At 36.2% G+C, this 5,509-nt stretch overlaps 1 pseudogene; it reads left to right on the top strand.

Moving 5' to 3' along the window:
* Positions 1 to 626: 626 nt before the first annotated feature.
* Positions 627 to 2,637, top strand: LOC149147637 (cytochrome P450 750A1-like; annotated as a pseudogene).
* The last annotated feature ends 2,872 nt before the right edge of the window (positions 2,638 to 5,509 follow it).

The raw sequence follows: 5,509 nt of genomic DNA on the forward strand, positions 1-5,509 counted from the left end.
CTGGGTTCATTGAGTGAAACCCACGAGGTCAGGTTTCAAATCACATTGAATATATTGCCCTGCCTTGGTGTGTGGCTATCCCTCCCTCGTTAGCTAGTATATGTTGCTTGCAAGTTGTTGGATGTACTCTTGGTGTTATAGTGGCAGCCAAAAGAAAATCTATCAAGGCATATATACTCTATTTCCTCTGTTTTCGAATCAACACATGCTTTTATAGCCATTAAGCCCACTCAAACTATATTAATTTATGCCTTCCTAAATTTAACAATAATAATAATGTTTATTAGTAATTTAAATTATTATTAAAATTTCATAACCTTTAATAAAATATTAATTAATTAAATTAAATCCAATTGATACGGTTGCGGAAATATAATATTTAATTTATATGGGTGCGTTAATATCATACTTTGTTTTATGCGATGTGTGATCTGGAAGTTAATAGAATACTCAACAACCGCCACTTCTTTTAGGTAGCGATTGCCATACGATTAGACCACTCAACCAGCGCCAGAAGAAAAATGGATCCTGATTTGTGTGATTGTGAAATTAGAGGCATCTATGGCTTTGTCCATTGAATTCCCGGCACGAGCTTTCGGCTTTGAATTTTGCATTACTCACTATATTCCAATGTCAATGGATTTTCCATTCATAGGAGGGAACTGAGCTTCCAAAATTCAGGAGGTTTTATTTATAAATAAGGTATGGCTCTTTCTATGGAACGTGCACTGCAAAACGACGATATGGGTTTCGATAAGTTGCTTCAGCGGTTGACCGCCTCTGCAACGTTAATAGGTGGTAGAGGAGGTACTGCGACAACGGCTATGATTGGTTTAGTCGCGGCACTCGTATTGGTGTGGATGTTACGGCGAAAGAGTAGAAGATTGCCTCCAGGACCCTATCCACTGCCCATCATTGGAAATCTCCATCAATTGAGACTGCCTGTCCACCGTTGTCTTAACGACCTTTCTGACAAATAGGGTTCCATTATGTTTATGCGCTTCGGCTCTGTCCCTACCGTTGTGGTTTCCTCCTCCGAGATTGCCAAACAGTTTCTAAAAACCCATGATTTGATGTTTGCTAGCCGACCTCCAATGGCTGCTGGAAAATACTTCTTCTACAATTTCAGAGATATAGCGTTGTCTCCTTACGGAGATCACTGGAGGAAAATGAGAAAAATATGCGTGTTGGAGCAGTTCACAGCCAAGAGAATAGAGTCCTTCAAGAACCTTCGAGAGGAAGAAGTGTCTGCCGCGATGCGTTCAATCTGGGAAAAGAGTGAGAAGGGCACAATACCCCTCAATGTGACCGATGCAATCTCTACCCTCACCTCCAATATAATCCGGCAAATACTGGCCAGTCACAAATTTTCTGACGATGAATTGGGTGCCAATGACAAAGGATTCAAGGATCTGATGCAGCAGGTGTCAAGTGCTGTGGGAGAATTTAATATCGGCGACTTCATCCCTTATTTGGATTGGCTTGATTTGCAAGGTATCCGGCGGCGCCTGAAGAAAGCTCATAAAAGATTCGATGCTTTCGCTGAGAAAGTAATAGAGGATCATGTTCATCATCGCGTGGCCGCCGCGACCTCCGGTGGGCAGGAAGAGGCAGAGCCAGAGGCTCCTAAAGACTTTGTTGATACGCTCTTCGAGATAGCTGAGACCAATCTAAACAAAATAACACGGGACAGCATCAAGGCAATTATATTTGTATGTTTGGAGGGCAGTGGGCACTCTATTCCAATTCTTCAGACTTGAATGTTTCAATCAAGCTTGTCAATTTGGTGTGACCTAAATCTGTGAAGTACTTAGAAGTCTTGATAGCTATCATTCATTTACTCACACAAAAGTATGTTAACTCTGTATTTGTATTTGTGTAGGAGATGTTCGTTGGTGGAATGGAGGCGACGTCGACTACACTAGAATGGGCAATGAGTGAGCTGCTGAGACATCCGGATGCAATGAAGAAATTACAGAGGGAAATTGTAATGGTTGTTGGTGAACATCGAAAAGTAAAGGAATCGGATCTGGCAACAATGAAATACCTCCACTGTGTGGTCAAAGAGACGCTACGATTATACCCACCGTTGCCGCTGGCGATTCCCCATCAATCTCTAGAGGCTGTCACAGTAGGGGGATACTATTTTCCTAAGAAAACAATGCTACTTGTGAATTTGTGGGCAATACGAAGGGATCCAACTGTGTGGGGGGCAGATGCATCGGAATTTAAGCCGGAGAGATTTATGGGGGACGAAAACATAGATTTAACGGGTCAATATGACTCCCGAGTTCTGCCATTTGGGTCTGGTAGGAGAGGATGTCCGGGGGCTTCAATGGCTCTTCCGATGGTTGAACTTGTAGTGGCTCAGCTAGTGCACGTTTTTGAGTGGAGAGTTGAAGGCGATCCATCGCAGATGGATATGAAAGAAGCGTGTGCAACCACAATTCCAAGACAAGTGCCGCTCTCTGCTTTTGCAAGGTTGAGGATCCATGGTTGTATTTAAATCCGTAAGCAATGCAGTCGGAGAAGCTTTTCTACATCCAACTTTCAGGTTAGGCATATGTGTGGAACTTTTTAGAACTGTAAAACTGCAACTTTTTATTTTATAATTGTCAAACTGTTCACGGCATATGTACTCCGAAGAATTCAACCTAGCAAACCTACTTTCAAGGTTAATTTTGAAAGGGCGGGCCAACAGTACGCAGTGTGTAAATTCCATAGGTACTGGTACTATATATAATAAATACATATCAAGGCTGAAGCTTCGCTGCTGTAATCTGCTTCCCTATTTTTTCTAGGGTGTAATCTACTTCCCTATTTTTCTAGGTTATTAATATTTTGAGAGTTACATATCAAGGCTGAAGCTTCGCTGCTGTAATCTGCTTCCCTATTTTTTCTAGGGTGTAATCTACTTCCCTATTTTTCTAGGTTATTAATATTTTGAGAGTTATGGTTTTATTAATGTATTGGTTAAAATTTTTGGATTTACGTAAGGGTTGATAGCCTTTGACAGACGCTGCCAGTGCATTAATAGAACTATAATTCCACGTGGTATTATCAAAAGTATCATAACATTGAGGTTTTTTACATCTTATTCTCACTTATGAGATTGAGTTCTAACTGGAAACTTTGATCTATTTTAGGTAACATTATTTCATAAATATAGGTATTAATTAAGTATTAATTGATATATAAAATGAGATTTTTTATAATAAATTGGCTGATTGTGATTTTTTTTTTAAATATATAAACAATTTTTTTTACAAATTAAACAACATAAAACTCATAAAACTTATAAAACTTATGATATTGCGTTTTGACAAAATTAACAAAAAAAAATATTGAAAAAAAAAATGGTTAAATAATTACACTATGCAATGAATGTTCTAATTAAAATTACAATAATAATATTTTATAATTAAAATTTGTGATTAATTATAAATAAGGTGATTAATAATTATACTTAGCAATCAATTATTAATATGTATTTATAACAATTATAAAAGAAAAAACAGTTGCCTTAGGTATGCTCAATTATTAATTATACATAAAGTGATATGTTTATTTAAATTTATAAATAAATATGTTTTCATTAATGTTGTTGTCGATTTATTGGAAATTTTTTTCCTATTTCATTTTAGGTAACATCATTTTATAAAATAAGATATTAATTAAAATATAAAATGATTTTTTTATTAAATTATATTTTTAATATATAAATGAATTAAATGTATTTAAATTTTACCAATTAAACCATATCAATTTATGATATAATAAAAAAATGTTTTATTTATTAATTAAATTATGTAACATATATTCTAATTACAATAATAACACTTTACAATTATGCAACATATATTCTAATTAGAATAGCAACATGTTAGTAACATGTATTACTAACTATCATATAATTAGAAGTGGTTGATTATCGCTAACTATCAGCAAAGTGATTAATGGTTATACTTAGCAATCAATTTAATTTATACATTCGTTATTATTATGTATTTATGGCAATTATAAAAGGAAAAGTAGTTGATAATATTTAGGTATGGTCAATTATGATCCATCATAAATAGAAGTAGCGTATAGCCATAACTAGTAAGAAATTTAGGGAAGGATATGATTGGAGGATTGGACAAATGTGTCTCTCGCACTGGAGGTACGACACAGAGTATGCAGACAATAATCAAAGGGTTTTTCAAAGACATAGATCCAGTATGTGTTGGGGTACTCATGAAGGGTAAGCTCCAGATTGGTGATAATACTCTGTTTTTCCTCTGTGATGACTTATCTTGTTTTCCAGTAGTATATGCTCAGAAGTTTGTGGACATGAAGCGACTTTCTTTTATGGGGGATCCCTTTCCTCAAGATTCCCCCCCTTGTTTTAATTTTATTTTTGTTACCGTTGTAATATGTGCAGAGCTCGACTCGACAACAACTCTTTTCTTAAAGCACATATGAAAACCTCTTCCCCGAAGTGCGCCCATTCATTCTATTGGATTTGAGCTAAAGTTTTCTTAGGAGGAGATAGAACAGGGCCCTTTTCAAATTTGTATAAAGCATATAAATGGGAAGTCCTCTATTTTTGGTCGAGTATAGACTTTGTCCACACACTGGAACAAAGAATACAAAGAATAGAGTTAAAATGGGGGCTTTTTGTAGCAAAAAGCTATAAATATTTTGTTTTACGCAAATGATTTGGTAAAACCATGGGCCATGTGAAATTTCATGCATGGATGATAAATGTTGTTTTACTTTTATAAATAATATTAACTATGGGAAAGAGTGTTAAATGATAGTTTCACTTACCAAACAGTTAGAAGACAATTATTCTTCTCCCTAGACATACATAATCTTAGTTGGGACAAGGGAGTGAAGAGGGTGAGAGGGAAGAAAATATGAGGCAATCTTGAAGGCTTGGTACTTGGTTGGAGGAGGTCGAAGTGAGGAGAATGAAGTTGTAAGCTTGCGACCCTCAAACATGATGTTGTTGAGGGAGGCAAGACACTGCTAGGACATAGAGTTCTTAACATGATTGGCCAATGGAACTCTATTTTAAGCCTAAGTGCTCCGAATTAAGGCCCTAAATTGTTGTTGGTTGGGACTAGATGGTCTTGTGTGAACCTGTGAAGCTTCCTAATCTGAAACTGTTTTGGAAGTGAAACTGGCCCACGGGTAGTTCTAGTAGAGGATACTGTACTCATTGGTTGCGTGGAGCGCTCTTCTTCCAGGTGATTTTGTGGCTATTCAAATCGTTGAAGTATAGATAAGTTTTTGCTTGGTTATGTATCAGTTGTATTACTTACTAATTATAAATGAATCTATCTCAAGGAAAATTATTTTTGTTTTAACTTTTCTCTTTAAGTTGTAAAGTCTGTTGAGGATGATTTATGAAATTTGGAATCTAGGTTAGTCCCCAGGCCAAGCTGAGAAACCAATATCCTAAGAGAGTAGTCCTGAATTCAAGAAGGTACACTGGAATAAGATAGGGTGGGTCCTTAGGTTA

This window comes from Pinus tabuliformis, chromosome 9, assembly GCF_031772625.1.
Source record: "Pinus tabuliformis cultivar Carrire ecotype Pingquan chromosome 9, CPIR1, whole genome shotgun sequence".
In the NCBI taxonomy this organism is placed as follows: Eukaryota; Viridiplantae; Streptophyta; class Pinopsida; order Pinales; family Pinaceae; genus Pinus; species Pinus tabuliformis.